Source organism: Tachysurus vachellii, chromosome 2 (genome assembly GCF_030014155.1).
Source record: "Tachysurus vachellii isolate PV-2020 chromosome 2, HZAU_Pvac_v1, whole genome shotgun sequence".
NCBI classification, from domain to species: Eukaryota; Metazoa; Chordata; class Actinopteri; order Siluriformes; family Bagridae; genus Tachysurus; species Tachysurus vachellii.
In genome coordinates, this window is record NC_083461.1 from 30,150,993 (window position 1) to 30,174,425 (window position 23,433).

Sequence of the window (23,433 nt, forward strand, 5' to 3'; positions counted from 1 at the left end):
TGTAAGCTTGATGTCTTAAATGTCCACTACATCTCTAATGCTTTCTCTCTCTCTCATTCTCTCTCTCTCTCTCTCTCTCTCACACACACACACACACACACACGTCTAACTTGGAGTATCATGAGGTCAGAAGCATCATAATAAGCAGGTCAATAAGAGCTCCACCAAGTGCAAAGGTCCACCTGAAATCTAAAAATCAGGTTACCTGAACACACAAATCCATCCACAAGCTTCCCAGTATTCCAAAAATTCCCAGGAGGTCTGATTAAATAAATCACATTTCCAAGTATCCAAGTTTCAACACCAAGAACAAGTCTTATGTCCAGAAAATAATCCAAATAAATAAACCATTTACTTACTAAATATCCTGAAAGAAGACTGTGAAGCCTTGGGAACTGGAAATGAACCAGAAACAAATACAGATCAAATATAATATATAATATAAGAAATAATCAATGTGGCACATCCACCTCAATTCATTCATTCATTCATTCATTCATGCATGCATTCATTTAGATTCATTCTGTAATGTAAACTACAGCTTTAGCACTTACCCAAGCGCGCAGGAAGGGAAAGAAATCCGTGAGAAAATCCAGAGGAGTGTTATCTTTCTTCACTCTTAACCAGAAACAGCGAGCATTAAGCTTGATTTAGTCCAAACACAGAGCTCCTGTAGCCTGAAAAAAGGGACACAACATCAGACAGGAACCAAAAAAATCAAAAAGTGGGGTGTTGTTACGACGAGGAGAAGAAAAACGGACAGTCCCGGAGGATACCTGCTCTCTCTCTCTCTCTCTCTCTCTCTCTCTCTCTCTCTCTCTCTCTCTGTGTGTGTGTGTGTGTGTGTGTGTAATGTCGGAACGACCGGAGACGAAAAAAGTAAAGGAAATATATAGAGAGAAAGAGGTTTCTTTTGTTATTGTTGTTGTCGTTGTTGTTAGAATTATTTTGGAAATAAAGAAGCGAAGAAAGTGTGTGTGTTTGTATGTGTGTGTGTGAGTGTGCGCGCGTGTGTGTGCGCCGTTACGCAGCCGGGTGACCGTCGGAGAGCGCGAGAACTCTGCGCGGTGCGCGATGTGAGAGAGAGAGAGAGAGAGAGAGAGAGAGAGAGAGAGAGAGAGAAAGAGAGAGAGAGAGATACAAAGAGAGAGAGGAAGGGTGGAAGCTGTGTGTTTTTTTTTACATGCTTTCACTCTACCATCGCGCGCACCTGCATTTCCCGTAACGAGCCGCTTGATGGCCGGAGGCTGTATCTCTTCTCTTCTCTCTCTCTCTCTCTCTCTCTCTCTCTCTCTCTCTCTCTCTCTCTCTCTCTCTCTCTCTCTCTCTCTCTCTCTGTATCTCTCCCTCTCTCTTTCTCTCGCTCTCTATCCTTGCATATCTATCTACACTATCACTTTTTCTCTCTCTCTCTCTCTCTCTCTCTCTCTCTCTCTCGCTCGCTCTCTCTCTCGCTCTCTATCCTTGTATATCTATCCACACTATCACTTTTTCTGTATCTCTCTCTCTCTCTCTCTCTCTCTCTCTCTCACTTTTTCAGTATCTCTCTCTTTCTCTCACACTCTTTCATCGGACAGAGATTAACATCTGACATTGTTTATTTTCCTTAATCGGCCGAACGTGAATCAATCCTCTTCAGAATTGATCGGTTTCTCGGGTATTTAACGTCTGTCTTTAACAGAGCGCTGTTGGCTTGCCAACTTATCGACTTCCCGCTGCATAAAGTTACACAGGTAAAGTGCTGCGTGTGCCCAAAATTAGGGAGTGTGGAAAGGAGTGTGTTAAATGGTGGATAAGTGAGAAAGATGTGAAGTCGGATGCTGACTCAGAATCCTGGCTCCACCTCTAATCCTCACCATGAAGGCACAGAGTCCCAACCCTCGATCCTGGACTACTGCACACATTAGTGTTGCCCTGTTCGCAGCTACTTATCAGATCTCTGACATAAAGTGGGCTGTGTTCACACCAGGACCAGTGCACTAATACACTCGACCTTCATGATCATATGTGTTTTTAACTCAAGCTGTAGCCACATAGTTGGAACCATGAAACCACACCAGTTTATATCAGTAAAGCATAAAAAAACAAAGATTCCCAAAAACAAATATTGTAACCCTAAACCTGACCATAGGCTGACTGACATCTCTAATCTGTGTGAGTGATTGTGCCCTGTCCAGAGTGTCACCTAATTTGTACCAGGTTGGTACCCAGTCCAGAGTGTCACCTAATTTGTACCAGGTTGGTACCCAGTCCAGAGTGTCTAAAAATTTGTACCAGGTTGGTACCCAGTCCAGAGTGTCACCTAATTTGTACCAGGTTGGTACCCAGTCCAGAGTGTCTAAAAATTTGTACCAGGTTGGTACCCAGTCCAGAGTGTCACCTAATTTGTACCAGGTTGGTACCCAGTCCAGAGTCTCTAAAAATTTGTACCAGGTTGGTACCCAGTCCAGAGTGTCACCTAATTTGTACCACGTTGGCACCCAGTCCAGAGTGTCACCTAATTTGTACCACGTTGGCACCCAGTCCAGAGTGTCTAAAAATTTGTACCAGGTTGGTACCCAGTCCAGAGTGTCACCTAATTTGTACCAGGTTGGTACCCAGTCCAGAGTCTCTAAAAATTTGTACCAGGTTGGTACCCAGTCCAGAGTGTCTAAAAATTTGTACCAGGTTGGTACCCAGTCCAGAGTGTCACCTAATTTGTACCACGTTGGCACCCAGTCCACAGTGTCACCTAATTTGTACCAGGTTGGTACCCAGTCCAGAGTGTCTAAAAAATTGTACCAGGTTGGTACCCAGTCCAGAGTGTCTAAAAAATTGTACCAGGTTGGTACCCAGTCCAGAGTGTCTCCTAATTTGTACCAGGTTGGTACCCAGTCCAGAGTGTCACCTAATTTGTACCAGGTTGGTACCTTATCCAGAGTGTCTCCTAATTTGTCCACTGGCATAGAGTCCAGATTTCCTGCAACCCTGTAAAGGAACTAGTACAGGAAATGATACAAGGATGGATTGATATAATTACTCCTTCATTATATCGAGTCGTGAAGGAGACAGTTATCCGGTTAAAATAGCTAATATTTTATTACTTACTCGACTACCTTTGTTTTGGCAAAGTGTACAAATACAGCATCCGTGCTGTCCACACAGATTACAGTCTATCCATAAGTGGTTTTACTTTATCTATTAATGAGCTTAACATTTAAGAGTACAATTTTTGGTATAAAAATGATCCCGTATGGTCTGTAGCATTGCATGAGGTCAGAGAGAGCGCAAGACAGACACAGCGTATAGGAAGTCAGTGAGACGTCAAAGGAAATCAATGGTAATCAATTCAAATCTCTCACATTTTAAACTACAGAGTTGGGCTTGAATAGCACTTTGGACCTTTCAGAAGTAAAACCAGAAAGGGTTATAGTGTAATTTTAATCGCATTTCATTCATGCTGCTGCTTACAGCAATCAAAACAAAAATCAAATCAAATGTCATTTAAGTTACGAGAACATCTTTCTGCAGAAACGTATATATACACCTCACAGTCAATAAAGCAAAAAAAGAACGGCCAGTTTTTTTTTACTGCCGATAAATAGTGCAATCAAAAGCAATATTGTGGATCTGTAGTATAAAATAAACTTACAATCACTTTGCCTGCTATTTAAGTGCTGAATAAAATAAAAAAAATAAATAAAGCAACATTCATAATTGATCAAGCTGACATGGCAAACCACCTGATTTCTAGATCGTACTTTGATGGATGAACTAGCAGAAGTAGAAGGAGGTTTGAAGGAGAAACACAGCAAAATATCAATAACTCAGCTATGTTACATTTAGTTAAAGGTCGTGAAGGAAGAACAGTCGATGTGTAGGTTATTCCTAACCTTCTTTAGTGGGTCAGGACAGAAGGTGCTTGCTTTTTTTTTTTTTTTTTTTTTTTTTTTTTGCAAGTGTGTGTGTGTTTGCTAGGAATAATAGGAAATTATTTCACTATTGTTACCTGACCTTAATATGAATTTTTGGACACTTCTATTGAGATACAGTAAACAGCATTGCTGATTTTTTATTTAAAATTAGCATGCAGATGCAAATCAAATGTGATCAAATGTGTTATGATTTCATGTGAGAAATTTCTCCAATATCGAATGCCTAGTGTTTTAGGACTTCCCTGAACCATATGAAAGCCCCGACCACGACATGCCTCCACCATCCACTCAGTGTATCCAAGTCAATATGTCTATAGATCATAAAACTTTGGACTTCTCAAAGTCTTCCAAAGGCGGTAGAGTGTTTTCATATTTAGTTCCCAAACTTTGGAATAGCCTTCCTGACAATGTTCGGGTCTCGGCCAGCTCTCTTTATCCAGGCATGCACATAACACATCCTACAACCTTGTGCTCTGGTAGATCTAATCAAATGCATCATCTATTGATCATCTTATCATCTTATCATCTAGTGCTGGTTAATATTATAAACAGCAGCCATGCTAATTCCTCTCCAGTTGCTTCTCCTTTTCTACCCATCCCATGGCATCCAGAGATTGTGCCAGCTCCAGTTGTGTTACACTTCATGAGGATTTTGGACCCTCAGTGAGAAGAGGCATCAAACGTGTGAGGATCCTGTGGCATTTAAAGATGTACCAGCTCAAGTTGGATTCCACGTCATGAAGATTTTGGTCCTTCAGTGAGAAGTGGCCAACCCTGTGAGCATCTTGAGACACAAAGAGACTATCAGCTCCAATGTCACCCAAAAGACAATGAGATTCTCTTTTGAGTCTTAAAAACACTATACAAATAAAATATTGAATATTGTGCAGTCTTTACATTCAAATGATTCACACAGTCTCTAATTAAAAAACAAAACAAAAACAAAACAGAAGGAAGAGTTCGAGTGATGCAGATATAAGACCTGTAATCTGGCTGTAGATACATTTTTGATCGCTAATGAGCAATTACATCACAGATGAGACGACAAAACTAATTACTTATGAGACATATGAGAACCACGATCAAGGTGGGGAAACCAGTAAGAAAGCAGAAAACATCCCTGACCCCTAAAAAATAAAAAATAAACACACACACACACACACACACACACACACACACAAACTGGAAAGCTTTTAGAGTGAAGATATGATTGATAATCTTCACAGAGAGCAGATGCACTGTAGATACAGCACCACCTTGACCCGGTTCTAATACCCACCATCTTCTGTACACCAATTCACCTCAGAGGAATCTTGGTCCCAATCTTAAGCACTGTTCCAATAATTTAATAGCTGAAGTGTGTTAGATGATTGCTTGGAGGCTGGAGATATTGAGTCATCACTGTAGACCTGTACGTATCAGAGTTTACCCATAAGGCATTCAGAATCTTTTTAAATCCAGGCAAAAAAAATGGCAAAAAAATCTGTTTATATACAAACATGAGCCAGCGAATATTAAAATTTCAGAAGGATTACACCAAGTCCTCCATCTGCACATAATCAGCTGACATGACCTCATTCAATACCTTTATTCTTCTCGCTAATTAGCAAGCACAAGCAAGCTAATTAGCGCTAAGGCACAATGTACAAACTATTACAGAACATAGTTAACAAGTTAATTGTAAGCATAAAAAAAACTATAGAAAAGACATTTGTGGAGGATTAAATCAGGGTATGGGAATATACTTAGCATAAGACATTAGTTTGGCTGTACAGAGTAGGGAAGGAATGGAATGTGAATATTGTACATGTTATGAATGAGTAAAGATGATGGTACAGAACTATCTACTAAAGGGTTAGGAGACATTACAGTCACAGATATACTAGGGAATTTTCCCACAGCCCTTTTTCTTTTTGTTCATCTCTCTCTTTCATCTTCAGGCTAAACCCATGGATCAGAGACTGACGGATTTGCTTCTCGCTGGCTCCCATCTGATTTCTCATGGATTTGAGGACAAAAGGATTTACATATTATTTCACTGGCGAGAATTCTGTTAGTTCATAATTCAGTGTGTGCTTGCGTGTGTGTGTGTGTGGAGCTCATTTTCCCTTGACTAATATTTAATATTAGCATTACGGGGACTTTGCCACAAAGGACAAGAGCAACATTAGATTTGAACAGATAATGCAGCATTACATCTACAAAGAAGAACGTACAAAGATGCTAGCCAAAGTATCTATGTGTAATAAATAAATATATATATATATATATATATATATATATATATATATATATATATATATATATATATATATAAAAAAAAACAAAGCAAATCCTATCGATTTGTATATCAACGATAAAATATCGAACAACTGCTGCTTTTAGATGAACCTTTCCAAATCCTGAGCCATCACAATAAGAGAAAGGTGCATTGCATCAACATCAGATACAGGTGGAAAGGATTGAGGTTATTCCGCAGCCTATCTGGAGTCAGGAGGGAATATCACGGAGTCTTGAGACGGAGTCTGAGTTCAGAGAGGTAAACAAGGATCACATGCCGACTCGCAGAAGATCTCAGGATACCACATGAAAGAGATAGTGTGTGTGTACATGCATGTATGTATGTATGCATGTTTGTTGCTGTGTGAGTGTAGGAGTACTACTGTAAGAGGCTCTATAAGATTATACATTCATAATATATGACTCATACGTATTAAAAAAAAAAAAAGCTGTCCTAAGCGTTTCGGTGTCTTTTTAAATTCCACAGATCAGCCATTATGATTACTGTGTAGTCTTATGCATATGAAGAGATTTTCTCTCTCTCTCTCTCTCTCTCTCTCTTTTTTTTTTGCTCCTTTCTCTCTCTGTCTATGTGTGTGTCAGTGGTGTATACTGAGACTACACCAAGTTTAGATGTGTCAGTCTGCTAATGCTGAAAAAAGTGCTCGCATTCCAACGAGGTGCAGCTTTGTGTAACATCTTGAGAATAATCTTTCTTCTCCATCTTAATTAAAAACTGTTAAATGTCATACAAGCTTTGAAATAATTATATCAAGAAGGTTTTTGTGCTATAGAGTCTATTTCGCACCTCCAAACTGAGGAAGAGCTTCTTATGACATAATCTCATTTTTTAAAGTGTTAAATATATGAACAATTAACAATACTGGAAGATTTAAGTAATAAAAATGGAAGTCACTCTGGATAATATAGTCTGTGCTTAAGCAGTTAAGGCTTTGGGTTGTTGATTGGAGGATCTGTTGGCCATACTGCCACTGTTGGGCCACTGAGTAAGGTCCTTTGTCCTCTCTGCTCCAGGGACGCTTTATCGTGACCAACCCTGTGCTCTGACCCCAACCTCAAAAGTTTGGATAGACAAAGTAAGCATTTTACTGTGCTGTAATGTATATGTGACAAAATAAAGGCTTCTTCTTCTTCAAATGCCATAAATGTAAACTGAGGGTTTAGGGCCTTGCTCAAGGGCTTGATTGTGACTGCTTAGTGGACCCGGGATTTGACCTCACAACCTTCTCATCAGTAGTCCAACAGCTTAAGGGATGCACTTATTTCCAGGGATTTCAGAACAGCGTAACAGATATTGCATCATTGGGCAGGCATGGCCTATTTGTTAATCTAACCCTAACCCTAACCATAGTTTTTGGTTGTTTATTTGTTTTTGAAAATAGCTTAACTGTAAGATAATAATGCATAATAGATATAAAATATAAAATCTACCTGTATGACTGTTTTGTCCTTCATTATCCTTTGTAGGTATACTCTTTTTTTTGAAAGAGGGCGTTTTTCCAAGCCCTCCAGAAACACGCCCACTTTACATCGTGGTAACGAAACCCCTGAAATTTAGTGAATGCCAACACCTTAACCACTAAGCTATTTTTTTGTGTACATATACAGTACACAAATATCTCCTCGATCTTACCTCAAGGTGAAAAGAAAGTCTCAGATACATCCACACCACCACTGCTTACCCAGATGGAAAACTAGATAATAGAGATAATGGGGAAAAAACACATTCAGTACAGTATACCACAGTACACTTTAAAGCTAAACATTTCCATAAGCTCGGTTTTGTTTTTCCGCTTATCTTTGTCAGATAAGTACTACACATCTAAAGTAAATCCATATTTGCTCATAAGGCTCAGATTTGTTAAAGGTCACCAATTCCGAATGCTTTCTTCTCATTATTCTTTTGAATGTATGAATATATACATACACATATATATATATACATACACATATGCACTTTATTCATGCATGAGGCAGAAAAGGTTAGCAGAAGCATTACATCATGCACAAACATATCACAATCTCAAGCAAGGTCTATGAACAAAACTAACCTGAATTGGTTTTGTATCGATCCGAGGTGTCGGAATGGTTGATCTTCAAATGGTTTCCAAATTTAATTTTCTAGAAGAAGAACAAATTGCATGGTTACAACAAACTTCTCTTGCTTTTTGCATAGATCACTCAGGTTTTCTGAGTTTTATGATTTTAGCCTCTGAAACATGAACCTGGTTGAAACTCCCAGGTTTCATCCCACTTCTTATTTCTACTGACACATGAATGGGAATGCACATCATTCAAAATTTGATAAGGAAACTTTATGATCAACAGAATCCATCTTTTAGATCTTCTACATTTACATTTACAGCATTTGGCAGACGCCCTTATCCAGAGCAACATACATACTGTACGTGCTTAAATCTCTAACATTGAATACGTTAATGCTGGCTCACTAGGTTACATACTTAAGATACCATGAGTTTAAAACCTTTGTTCAAAGTTACAATGAAAAAGTGTCAATTTTTTAATTTTTATTTTTTTTAAATACAAAAGATAAGGAAAGAGGTGCTAGTTGAAGTGTTTCCTGAATAAGTAGGTCTTCAGCCGCCGTTGAAAATAGCCAGTGACTCAGCTGTCCGGACCTCTAGGGGAAGTCTGTGGTGCCAGAACAGAGAAGAGTCTTGTAGTATACTTGCCTTTTACCCTGAGAGATGGTGGAACCAGTCGAGCAGTGCTGGTAGATCGGAGGGTGCGGGGTGCAGTGCGAGGAGTGATGAGGGCTTTGAGGTAAGAGGGAGCTGGTCCATTTTTGTCTTTGTAGGCCAGCATCAGTGTTTTGAATCTGATGCGTGCAGCTACCGGAAGCCAGTGGAGGGATCGCAGCAGCGGGGTGGTATGCGAGAACTTAGGCAAGCTGAAAACAAGCCGTGCAGCTGCATTTTGGATCATTTGCAGAGGACGGATTGCGCTCATAGGTAGACCTGCCAGCAGTGTGTTGCAGTAATCCAGTCTAGAAATGACAAGAGACTGAACAAGTACCTGAGTAGCCTGTGTGGACAGAAATGGCCGAATCCTTCTAATGTTGTAGAGAAGAAACCGACATGAGCGAGTTACATTAGCAACATGAGAGGAAAAGGACAGTTGATTGTCCATGGTTACCCCAAGGTTGCTGAAGGGGAGATCAGATCGTTGTGCAAGGATCTTCTGTGTCTTCTGTGTTGTTTTATATTCTTATGTTCTGTGTTGCTTTATATATTCTTTAGTGCTGTAGACAGATACAGTTGCGGGAGATGCAGCTTAAATGATACAAAAACAACAGATTCAAATCAATCAACACAACATGCACAGATCAGGTGATCAGAACTTGAACTGAAAACAAGAAACAAGACCAAAACTGGGCAAACTATGACAGAGGGCAAATGCTTGGTATCAGAAAGTATTGATCGTGTGTGTGTGTTTGTTTGTGTGTGTGTGTGAGAGAGAGACTGAAAACTGGTGAGTGTAATCAATCCTCTCTGTGATGGAGAGAGTGAGCATGCATTCTGGGAAATGAAGTACGGTGCAGCCATGCATGTAGCCCACGGTGCATAATGGGAGTTGGAGTTCTTGTGATTTTTCTTTGCACAATAATGGGAATTATAAACAAGTCAATCCTTGTGTCTAAACTACATACTACTCAACTAAGTTCCAATTTCACATGAGCAAAATAGCACATCTTGTCCATTTTACCTATATTTGGATGAACGCATATATGCCGTGTTTTTTTTTAACTAAACATAAATGAAGAGTGAATAATCAATTTTTACCTAAAATATGTCTTTCTAAAATGATCACAAAATTCTGATTTAGAAATTAACCTTCACATAAAGTTACATAACATAATCGATATGTCCAGAATTATTTATTTATTAATAAGCATGTCTCTGTACCTTTAGTAGGCGTTACACTTCATATTTATTAAAGTAGGCAATAATTCTTGGCTAGACTGTATTTAAACTGTGATTAGATCCAGAACAGGAAGTGATTACTATTTATAGATAATAGTTGCTATATACAATATACAGTTCAATATAAGAATATATTAAAATATATTAATACCTGATTGGCTTATTAACTAAAGATAAATTGCCACATTATGACACCCAGAGATTATAGCACCAATGGGATGGGAACAGACGGGTACCTTCATCTTAACTGAAAATTATTGGTGCTTCAGAATATAGCTTTCTCTATCTCTCTCTCTCTCTCTCTCTCTCTCTCTCTCTCTCTCTCTCTCTCTCTCTCTCTCTCTCTCTGTCTTTTATTTTGAGATTCTTATTAGCCTCGTATGTCATTATCATCACATTCATCTCTCCCCAAAAACATTGAGGCTGCCTAAGTCAACCAGCTCGGTTTCAGAACAACATGCACTGCTTCTCCATCACACATCTTTATGTAAGATATAAAATATCTCAGCATGCTCTAGCATAGAATAATCTACGACTAGGCTGATGATGCTGTGTCACCCCATTATCACTACCACAAGCTTCCTGACTTGTAACACTGGAGACTCCTTCTATAACTGCAAAAGAAACATCCATTTCATATAAACTGTCCATTTCATATAAACATATCCATTTCATATGTTTATTATCAGTCTTAGATTATTTAGAATGTCTGTCTTACATGTCCCTGTGACTACAGGAAGTACAGAAGCGATAACAAACACAAACTTATATTATACTTTCTTGAAAAGTTCAGAAATACTGTAACTACCTCTCTATAAGCCCACGGCATTCTGACAGCGATTGAATAGAGAGATTAGGAAATGATGGCCTGGTCTTTGCCTTTGGGTGCACGAAGGTCAGTATCTCTCTGGCATGGAGTACAGGTTATATCATAGCTTTCCAATTTAAGCAACAGAACAGAAACAATAGCAAGGTCCACTAGCAAGGAAAATATTCAGGTCTATATTCAGGAACATGCTGTGGTGATAATTTTTTTCTGCTATAACTAAGGACGATGTACTGAATAAACCCAAGCCAAAACAAAATAAGACCTTTTTTTTTAAAGCTCATATTACAGCTGTAAGTCAATGTTCAATTGTTAAATGCGCTAGTAAACAAATCCGCTAGTAAAAAGAGAAACTGCAGGGCTTTAAGAAAGTGAGTCCTAAGAATTCACTGCTTCTTGTATTCACTAATCAACTCTGCTTCCTAACAAAGAAGGGAACCTAATTAGTGAAAGTTCCGCTGGATAGCTGCATCTGTAGACAACAACCTTCAATTAATTCAGACAAGCATCCAGATACTGTGCTAGGCTGTCATTACCGAGGTCTGATAATGATAATGATATATAATATTGAAAAATATCATGTCTGTTTCGTGATAATGACGCAGAGTGACAACCGCACTAATTAATATAAACGACTAGCAAAGTGCCACAGAATGAAATAGCTTCTAAAATATCTGTGTTGCACCAAAGATGAGAAATGTGAGAAATGTCGATCTGTGTGACAAGTAAAAAAATATATTTCTTTTATAAAAGTATATATATATATATATATATATATATATATAGATATATATATATGAATAATATTTGAAACCATGATGCCATAATTCCATGATTAATGTGACATTAAAATCAAATAGCAGTTGACAGATTTATTTCAAGGCATTGTTTGTCAATTGTGATGACTTGAATGACTCTTCATAAGGGAGATGGATACGTCCATCCGTGTATCCTTCCATGTATCATCCATCAATTCGTGAATCCATCTATCCATACATTCATACATCTATCCATCCATCCATCATTTTCCTCCCAATGTAAATACTATAAAAAGAGACCATAAATACCTAGAAGTTAAACCCTTCTTTCTCTCTCTCTCTCTCTCTCTCTCTCTCTCTCTCTCTCTCTCTCTCTCTCTCTCTGTAATCCAATGCATTTCCTGAATACCCAATGAACACCTGCAAAGCGAGGGCTGAATTAGGATTCCAGACCATTACACACACTCTTAATTATGGGAGTTTCACATGCTAATAATGTGCCCAGAATGGGCACACATAACAACTAAACCATGCCATAAACATTACCATTTCTTTGTTTGTTTTACTGTCTATAATGGATATTTCGTCTCTCTCTCTCACTCTCTCTCTCTCTATCTCTCTCTCTCCTATCTGAAGTATTGAATCTCACCAGGCCTGGGTTATCCTCTCTTATTTCCATAGCTATCATAATCTGCCTGCACACATCTAAACTTGAATGAATTTAGCAATTCTCTCTCTCTCACTCTCTCTCGCTTTTTTCGGTTCCCTTACCTGGACCGACACGCTCATTAAATACCCCACGCTATAGCAGAGGACCTCCCCATGGGGCAGTTTTAAAAGCCTGTCTCGATCAGTCATCAATAATTAACATTAGAGTAAGTAGAAATGTTCAGCCTCGGTTATTCAAGGATTTCTTCGAGACAGCGCCGTAGATGCCTGTAAACCCAGGAAGAGCCAGGAAAGAACATGAAAGGCGGGTAGTTACGCTTTAAAGTGTAAATCAAATGAATTTTATCAAGCTAAATAGCTTTAGTGCATTCCCAGCATACCTGATGAACATTTGCAAACATAAACAGCATACGGATATGGGCTTATTCAATCTTTCAGGAGTAGTCCAGCATCTTTGACGTAGCATTAATAGCTGTCTGTTGAGTAAAGATTATGGCTTTATCTTTCTGTGTGTGTGAGAGAGAGAGAGAGAGAGAGAGAGAGAGAGAGAGAGAGAGAGAGAGAGAAACTGATCAGCTGGGTTTACTTAAATATGAAACGACTGATTTCTCTCCACAGACTTGAGAATAATAACTGCATTTTCTACAAGAAGAAGACTCTTTAAAAGTGACCCGCTTCGAGAAAACGACAACGTATATCTTGTAATCGGTTGATGAATAGATCACATTGTGCCAGACATTTTTATTTGATACATCACTTATGAAAGATTACAAACAGTGTTTTTATTTTTTAAAGAATATTGTTCAGGTACGTGGCTGAATTGAATGCACTACAACTTCAACTTCAAAAATATGCTTTTAAATAACTTACACTTGAATTTTTGTGCCAGATTTTGCTGAGTGAATATTTTCAAACTTTAAAAGTTACAAAAGTAGGTGAAGAAAGTAAAAAGGCTTGTGTTTTTCCTACAAATAAGGAATCGACCACAAAAAATTGTGGTATGTGATGGCCTCGATGGCCCACTTGATTGCTAGCACCTCTCGCTCCACGGTGGCGTAGTTCACCTCGGTGGGGGTTAGTTTTCGCAAGATACACAGGACCGTGTGATCCTCCCCTTCAAACTGTTGAAAAAGGACTGTGCCGGGTTCCTTAGTACGGGCTGGCTGACGAGGGAGTTGACGGAAGACGTTCTCTGTGGCCTCAGTCCACCACACCCAATCCGGTTGGAAGTCTGACACTTGGTTGAGGGGATGAATCCTGTTGATGCCTGTGGGGCCTCTCAGATAGCGAACAGAACATAGTGAAGGAGGAGGTCCTAGTTCCGCCCTTCCTTGTCTACCACATTTTTCAGCATCCTCTACAGCATCTGGTTGAACCGTACCACTAGTTCATCTGTCTACAGGTTGTAGACGGTCATCCGTAGGTGTTTAACCTGCAACAGCTGACACAGATCCACCATAAGTTTAGACACAAAGGGTGTACCTTGTTTAGTGAGGATGTCCTACAGTATTCCCACTCGGCTAAAGAGAGTGAGGTGCTCCCTGGTGTCATTCTGGGAGGTGTTGGGCTGGTGGTGGGGTGTTGGCCGGCAAGGAGCAATCTTCAATGTTGTTATGGCACAGTCGAGAGCACGAAGCAGCTCCCAGGGTGACGTGGTGCAGGAAGCAGTCCATTGCCACTTGCACCACCACCTCCCTTAAGCTGAGAGGGAAAAACCACCATTAGTTCGTCCCACATAATTCAATTCAGCGCTGAGCCAGCCTTTTCTAGCTTGCCTGCTCCCGGAGGGTGAAGAGTTAGAAGCCGCTCTCGATTGGCCCCTGGTTTTGGCACGCTTTGGGCCGCCTCGCCTCACAGCCATACTCAGCAGGCTATTAGTGGTCCTAAGGTGCCGCTGTCTCTTCAGAATCGTGAAATTTACCGGGTTAAGAGTGCTTTTGTGTAGCCTATGTGTGGTGGAGTTTTCGCCACCGTCACACTATCTAGCAAACACAATATATTAAATTTGAGCTCATGCTATCAAAAAGACAGCCTGAAGAAAAACTTTCAAGTTGTAGATAAATATTTTCTATCGCATTCACAGTAGTAAATGGTATTATTTTTATTCTCCATGCTTAGTTTCAGCAGCTGAAGAAATGTGAAATGTTCAGCCATAAATTGTACAAAAAGAGTGGCCGTGTGTACACAAGTGCCCTTTATTTAAGAGTATATTGGAGAAGTGACACTAATTGGTTTGGGGGCTATGATGTCCAGCCAGTGTTTTAAGCTTTTTAGCTGATTCTTTCCTTTAAATAGTTGCCGCTGACTGTGACTAATGTAATGCCACATCATTTCCCCTGCTACGGACTTCAGTGTACTCCAACAGAATTGTCCCGTCAGAATAAAGAGCCAAATTGGTGCTAAAACTACCTCATGCACCACTTTTCTATCTATCTATCTATCTATCTATCTATCTATCTATCTATCTATCTATCTATCTATCTATCTATCTATCTATTTATCTGTAGGAATTCTCCCACTGTAACTCGTAATGTTTCTATTACCCATGCTGCTGTTGGAATTAATTAAACATCTCGATTTTTTTAAAAAACTCAATACACTGTATATAGATTTACAAGTCATAACACAAATCAAACAGCATAAATATAATCCTATTAATGTCCCCTAATGTAGCTTTATACTCCACATTAGGCTGCCGAGCCCTAAAAAAGACTTGTAAAGCTGCCGGAATGACGGCGATGATATTGTAATTAGTCCCTATTGTACAACGAGGCCTCGCTCGCTCGTCTAAAAAGCCATATGTTCTTAATAGAACCAATCCATCACATGCTTCCCCCTTGACTGGTAGAGTGTGGGCTCTTGTCTCGGTGTAAGTGTGTAGTACATGTTGTGTAGCATTGATGGCACCATGTGTGAGGGTGTTTGGTTGGTCAGGATGGGACGAGGAGGGGGAAACCATTAGAATGGCATATGTCTGCCCCCTCTGCTTGTAACCAGCTTATTAATTAGCTGTCAGGTGGACAGCCTCAGGTGTGGGGAGCAGATGGGGCAGGTAGTGCTCAGTGAGCCGAGAGGGAAGAGATGAAATACACACACATATACACACACACACACACACCAAATACCAGCCCATTTCAGAGTGCTCCAAATATTATATGGCACATTACATTTTCTAGATTGTCTTCAGAACCAAGAGTGGTTGAAGGTGTTGGACTACTGATCGGAAGGTTGTGAGTTTGAATCCCAGGTCCACCGTGTTGTCACTGCTGGGCACTTGAGCAAGGCCCTAAATATTAATGCTGAAAATATAAATAAATACGTTGGTGATGTCAATTATTGTTGTTTTGGGGTTTCTTCAGGCCACTCAGTGTTTCTGTCATCATCTGGTTTTGTTTTGCTTTTCCATCCAGATCAAATTCTAATTGCAGAATAATCAGTACTGATAAACCAGTACACCACCGGTTTCGTTCTTTATCAGGATTGCTCTACTGGCTATGCCAAACGCTTGTGCAATAGCTCTGATCAATTCTCTCTCTTTTCACAGCTTAAAAATGGCATGATTGCCTTCTATAGTCAACTCTATGGTCTAACCCTAACCCTAACCCTAACTCTAACCCTATGTTGGCTTACCTTTTATAACAACAGTCTTCACAGGTGAAACCCAGGGTTCTAACCCAACCAAACCAAACCAAACCAAACCAAACCAAGAGTTAACTATCAGATTAACCATTAAATGACCATTGTAACAGGCACACCTGGGTAACAAGACCAAAATCCTTTCTAATATTTCTGAACATATGAAAAATCAGTAGGTCCAAACAGAAGGTCCCATGATTTAAGCTGTCTAACACATCTATAAAAGAATTGGCATTGCCAAGTGTCGAGTGAATTATCAAAACAGAATTTCCGGATAAATGTGGCATCTTATTTAAGGACACAAAAGGAGATCCAATAATCAGTAAAGGCAGTTTGCAGTCAGATCACAATCCTTAAAAGATTCTTATTGGAAAAGACTCAGAAATATTAAAGGCTGCAAATCATTGGCTGAGAGCTAAAATAGCATGAGGATTTTTTTGACAGTTTTGCTAAAGAGAGCTTTAAAAATGGTCCAGGCTCGGCTGCGTCGAAGCAGCTGGTAGTCTGATTTCAGCCCGTGTTCTCTTAATGAGGGTGCAGACCCATTTTCAACCACTGGCACTGGCATTCACAGCAGTAATACAGTCTATTACTCACTTTTTCATGTTGGGTGTCTATTACATGTCACACTGCTGGAATGCACAGTCCAGTAAGTGTTTAAATCACCTCACACTGTGTTCAGTTCATTGCTGTGCAGATGAATTTTGCCATGTGATATATAATGCGTCTTTTAAATGGAAGCATTCCATCAGACGTGTCACTTTAAGAGACTACATTAAGCATGAAGCGTTATACTCACACTGGGCAGAATTTTAAATCCTCCAAATCTGAGGTTCTCAATTGCATATTTCCTTGTGTGAGTGTGTGTGTGTGTATATGTGTGTGTATGTGTATTGCTTCCTCTAACACACAGGATTTTATCAGTAACTTTTTTTTGTTATAAAGCAAGTCTAAGAAACCATGCACAAGAAAATCCTAATACAACACAATACATTTCTATATTTTTACAATAACACATCGTCTCCCTACCTCCATTTTTTTCCTGGCATTTTGCTCTAAGCTAACTACCACTTCCCCCTTTCCTGGTTGTGAAAATAGCACCGGGTGTATTATAACTTTCGATTCCATTATTGAAAGGGGTTTTGGTGCAGACTAATCAATTCAAAGGAGAGACTTTGAAATATGATACATAACTAAATGCACACGTCAATTGAAAAGCACACTGTTTAAGGCTAAATTATTCAATAAGCCTAGGTAGGTAGAATCTGAGAAAGAGTTCCAAGAAGTGTATGCTCAGCTTGCGAAAGGCTAAATTCTAACAGTCTCGTGATTCATAAGAGTCTACTTATATCATAAGTCTCTATTTTACAAACTAGACTAAGATGTAAAGTAAAATATACAGTGTAAGTATATAATACCTGTATATAGGGTACAAGATATAACTTAAATGAACATTTCATTTCATATTATTATTATTATTATTATTATTATTATTATTATTATTATTATTATTATTAGTGTTAAGTCTGTAATTAACTCAGAAATTACCCTGACCTGTTAGTTTCTCAGGAGCTCTTGCTTGCACAAGTGCACTCGAAAGAACATTATTTACATTTACATGTGTCACCCAAATGAGGAGGAGGTTCCCTTCAGAGTCTGGTTCCTCTCAAGGTTTCTTCCTCATATCATCTCAGGAAGGTTTTCCTCACCTCAGGCTTGCTCATTAGGGCTAAATATTACAGTGCTACAGAAAATAAATAAAATAAAGGCTTTGCTCAGTGGCATCATGGTGGTGCTGGAGCTTAAACCTTCCTTCAACAACCTTTAACCACTTAAGTAAACACTGTATAATGCTGTATATTTCTATAATTATTATTGCGATGGTGTGTTATGCGGTCTGAGATGCTTTTCTGCTCAGCACGGTTGGACAGAGTGATTATATAAGATGCAAATGATTTCCTTTCTCCTCTCTCATCAACAAGATCTTTCCACCCACAGAACTGTTGATCACAGGCTGATGTTTTTATTAAACGCTAATGACGATGAGATTCAGCAATTTCTGAAATACTAAAAAAAAATAAAAAAGCCTATCTGTCGCTTACAATCATGCCACAATCAAATGACTGTGATTGAGTTGAGATACGATATGTTTGTATCAGCATTCATCTTAAAAGCAGCACAAATATGTCATTAAAGGCTTCTTCAAAATGGCCCAAAAGTGTCAGTCATATGTCATATGTTTCTTACAGTTAATATCTCATGTTTACAATATAATCGAATAAAATGAACTTGATTCGGTTGAATTGATTAACTGATATGAACCTGTAGATTCCCACCAGTTATTGTTTCCAAGAACAAAACAAATAGTCAATAGATTTAATGAGGATATCAATACATTTTTAAAGGAATTCCGAGGATTGCAGTGTCATAACTGGTAATTAACCGGCAATTAAATAATTATCAACTGTTATAACTATGAGATTCAATTATAAGAACGATATATTCGTAATTTTTCACACTCCATTGTCAGGTTTCGTTCACGTAGCACACATTTAAAGTGAAGGCTTTTATTTTAAAGGACCGACAGAAGAAACTCAATTCAAGGTCGAGAGACAGACATGAGGTGAGGCGTAGAACACTCAGGAGATCAGAGCTTGAGATAAGATCACAAATGGTCTAAACGATCTGAAATCACAACCACAAACAGCAATTAGAATTAAGGCTTGGTACGTCAGTTGTGAAAACAGATCTGAATGGCTACCTCACTGTGTGTTTGTGTGTGTGTGTGTGTGTGTGTGTGTGTGTGTGTTTGGAGTAGGTAAGATGGTTGAATTGAGTCCAGGTGTGTGATCTAGTGACATGATATATAGGTGATATGTAGTCTAAAGAGTCCATGTTTGTAGTCCGTAGTGATGGATTATGGGATATGAAGTTTGACACAATTTCAGGCTTTACATTAAGTGACCCTAACATGTAGGAAATCTTCAATTTGCATGAAATTCTAGCAGCTCATAAGACACACCCTCACCCACACACACACAGACACACACATCATATCACATCATTTAAGCCTCCTTCTGACATGATGCCCAACCTTTCAATCTTTGAAAGCAACCTTTTATTTAATCCTTGCTAGGGTATTTGACTGCTATGTTGAAAAAAAAAAAAGTCAGTTTTCAACCTATTACCGACCACCGCTGAGATGTTCTCAAATGCCTTTCTTTATTCTATTCATCGGCATTATGGTTCGCTAATGACAAAATCCAGTAGATTTTCTGCTAAACCTTTTCTAAAGAGAGTCATGATTACTCTCCTAGCATTGAGCTCAATAACCAATATCTCTCCTCAGGGGTGGCAGAGCTTGGGTAAAAGGCGTAGCTGAAATTGGCTTCGTCTCCTTGAAATACCTTGTTTTTTTTTTTCTTTTAAACACACAAAGAGGTTGGAGCTGGTGAACTTATACTTAACCTTAATGGCATTCTCACCCTTGACCTGAAATAAAGGAAAGTACTATAAGAAAAGGAGATAGTGTCAGTGCAGGGATTTTAGTAATGATAACCTTGGCATTAAAGTTTGAACCTCTCTCTCTCTCTCTCTCTCTCTCTCTCTCTCTCTCTCTCTCTCTCTCTGTTTCTCTTTCTCTTTCTCTCTCTATCTAAATGAAGTGAATATTCATGATACAACTAATTTTACTGCCTCGGATTTGAGAAGCTCGTTATTTTTAAGGCTCCGTTATTCGATCAAGTGCCGATAAGCACGAAAGTCTCATGGTATCATGGTAAATCTGTGCACAGTGTGTAACTGAAACTCAATATAAGACACATGAGATTGTGTTTTTTTTCTCCCAACAGGAAGGACACATCACTCTGGTCACTAAAAGAAGATATAAAGATATTCAGCATTTTCTGAATTTTATTTGGGATCCAACAATGAGTCTAAATGAATTACAGTACCTATTGAGTAAAAAAGCCTAATGAACGTGTAGATTTCTAACATGACGTGTATGACGTGTTCACTGATATGCTACGGGACATTATTTGCTTTGTCTGTCAGATGTTTTGTGGTTTCTGTGCACTGGGTTTTTTGTGCTTTTGTCTCCTTTTTCTTGGTATTTTTAGAACATTCTTGTTAAAAATCATTACAGCATGGCTTAGGTTTCAGAATAGCTTTTTTCTTCCTATCCTCCTCCATTCTCTGCTTCGACTGGAATCAAAGCGTGACAGGGGAAGACTTAGAGGATGAAGGGGGAAAAAAAAATACTCCAAACAAAGAAAATTCGTTCATGTTGCCAGGTTCTCTGATGAAATTATGGAAGGCTTCTTAAATTATCCGTGACTGATAAAGCAAGGATTAAGGTCGCTGTTGCGACTCGTGATCTGCCAGTCTGCAATGTCACAATGACTGAGGGTTGTTTCGCTCTATAGGATCACATCTAATGGCAGCGTATCAAGGCGATATTTAAGCACGTCACCATGTGATTAAGGTTTAATTGCTCGTGATGAAGCAATGGAACAGAATAATAGAGATAACACCACAATGGCAAGAGTAGCTGTGTGATGCTGGAAATGTGGAACGAAGGAAGAAAGAGATATTGATATGACAGACTAGACGCATAAAATAAAGCTTTCACAGGCACTCATTACATGATAGGGGACAAAGGGAACCAGGCTGGCTGACAAAAGAGGAAAAAGATTGAAAAAAAAAAATGTTTTTTTTGTCGCTGGGAACATTTGGAAAGACTGTCAGTAACACAGCTAAAGTACACTGAAGTACAACACATCTTGAAATAAATACAGACCCTATGATATCAGTAGCTTTTTCAGATAGCAAGCTACGTATTCGAATGCTTTGTGTCAGCAGGAGGTAGCTGTTAGCTAGTTTCCTGTTATCCTTTTGTTCGTTTATTTATCCATTACGTCCTAGTATCTCGATATCAGTCCTAGCATCCATTACCTGATTGGAAAGTTTGTTTATTTATATATATTCGAACATCTACAATAAAGTTAAATGGATTATCAAGTTCATCAAGCAGGCTACAATTTAATTTAATTCGATTTTATTTGTATAGCGTTTTTAATTGTTTTTTTTTTCTTCAAAAAAAAATGTTTTTTAAATTTACAGAACATAAGAAATGTAGCACAAAAATATGTCTAGTTCAAGATTAGACTGATATTTAAATGTTTGTATTTATCCCTAATGAACAAGCCTGAGGTGACTGTGGTGAGGAAAAACTCCCTTAGTTAGAAGAGGAAGAAACCTCGAGAGGAACCAGACACAAAAGTGAACCTCATCCTCATCTGGGTGACACTGGAGGGTGTGATTATAAACTGTTATAAACACCGGACAGGCTTATTATGAATAATGTCCTTTCTACAGTCATATAAGACAATATATAAGGTAAAATCATTTGTTTTGTTCATTTGATGGTTCTATCTCACTAAACAAGTAAACAAATGTAAATATTGTTCTGGTTTGAACTGTTTCTTTTTTTTTTTTTGTATTTTTTTTTATTTTTTATTTTATTGCTCTAAGTGGCAGGAATTCTCATGTATGCTTGGTTAAAAGGTCGAGACGAGCAAGACAGGATTTCAAGGTTTAGATATATAAGTAATTTCCTAAGATATATTTAGCTTCTGAACTACTGAGCAATCTCTCCTGGTGACTAGATAAACCTCTCTCTCTCTCTCTCTCTCTCTCTCTCTCTTAGGCCTTCGGTGTGTCTATATGTCTATCCTCTCAAGGTCAAAAGTGCTACACCTAAAAAAAAAAACACTCCATGATTGCTTCGCTATTGATCATTCAGCAGCCCCTACCCTACTCAATTTTCTCTCCTTCTCTCAAATGCACACACATCTGCCTCGAGTATCAGTTCATCCCTGATCTCATCTAGTGACCTTTGTACCTTGGGGTCTTGTTGTGATGGATTACGAAGAGATTACATGGCCGTCATGTGATAAATTCACCTAGGGAATAAAATTTCTGTATTTATGATTAATATATGATGATAGCAGTAATAGACCTTATTTTATTTAATAGGTCTATTGAATCAAACACATCACTTTTTTATTCCTGCTTTACGATTCTCCCTTTCAGATAAGTCACATTAATAATAATCACAAGATCAGAACGATATGTTTTACACGTAGTGAACTTTTCATATTGTATATGTATATTTTTTTAAATGTGATTTTCTGACAGGATTTATTTATTTCCACATAATTCATGAATCATTTTTTCATGATTCTCTTACTTTCACATGTTTTTTGTTTCACAACAGAATTTTTTTTCACATGTATTTCTATTTTGGCACATGTTCATTTAATATAATTTATTGTTACGCTACATTTATACGTGTTTGATTTTTAATGTGAGTTTTAAATGTTTCATTTACGTCTGATTCTCTCATACGGTTCATTTATTTTTTTAAAATTTATTTAAGTTTTCTTATTTTAATAAATAACTCATTTATATTCATGTGTTTTTTCACAAATCATTTACATTTACCTTAAATTTTTTTCCAGTGTTATATATTAATGGTTTGTTTGTCGCACACGCCTTTAATTCAAGATTCGTTGACCTCCTCAGAATCGACTCACACGATTCGTATCATTTCCCATGCGTTTTTTTTTCCGTTTTTCGTCCAAATCCTTGCGTTTACATTTTCACATGATATCGTGTTTACATTAGCAATTTCATGTTGAATTGAATCCTGTGATCAAATATATATATAATAATATTTTGTATAAAATAGAAAATATAGTATGTGATGCCCATCCATCTCTAATTTATTAAATGTACATTATTACCTTAACATTGTCACCTCTCCCAGGTGGAGTTTAAATCACAACTAATATCTCCACTGAGACGAAACAAATCTCGAGTATATAAATCAATATTTTTCCTTTGTACCCGCTGTGTCTTAACATCCCCGGTAATCATTTTACAGTTTATTTCTCTCTCTCTCTCTCTCTCTCTCTCTCTCTCTCTCTCTCTCTCTCTCTCTCTTTTTTTTTACCCTTTTCCATCAGCCATCCATGGAGTTGGCTCTCATTCCCATGTGCAATAACTGACAATATTGGTGTGAGAGTGTGTCAAGAGTTCTCCAAGCTATATTGGGGGCCAAAATGTAATAACTTGAAGGAGCCGCACTTATAGAGACAAGTCTAACAGACAGTCTTCCAAACTGGTAGCTTCCTGGGCTGGTGTACAACTCTCCAATCTTGTTAAAAAAAAAGATCTGAGACATCAAATGCTAAGAGTTTATTCCATAACTGTTGTATAAGATATTAAAGGTAAATAAGACCATAGTGTGAGTATTTGTGTATATATAATTATTCAGTTCCTTTTAATTTACAGATATTATAATAATAATGTCCTGAAATGTT

The 23,433-nt window shown here is 38.3% G+C and overlaps 1 protein-coding gene across 8 annotated transcripts in view; it reads right to left on the reverse strand.

Moving 5' to 3' along the window:
• Nucleotides 1-682, reverse strand: part of LOC132841737 (receptor-type tyrosine-protein phosphatase delta-like) — a 352,060-nt gene extending 351,378 nt beyond the window's left edge. For 5 of the 8 annotated variants that reach the window (XM_060864221.1, XM_060864220.1, XM_060864217.1 and 2 more), the window contains exons 1-2: nt 555-682; nt 360-395 (exon numbers count right to left, since the gene is read on the reverse strand). The gene's annotated coding sequence lies outside the window, so the exon portion shown is untranslated. The remainder of the gene's footprint in view (nt 1-359; nt 396-554) is intronic. The other 3 variants (XM_060864224.1, XM_060864222.1, XM_060864225.1) reach the window with 2 other exon arrangements.
• Nucleotides 683-23,433: the final 22,751 nt, after the last annotated feature.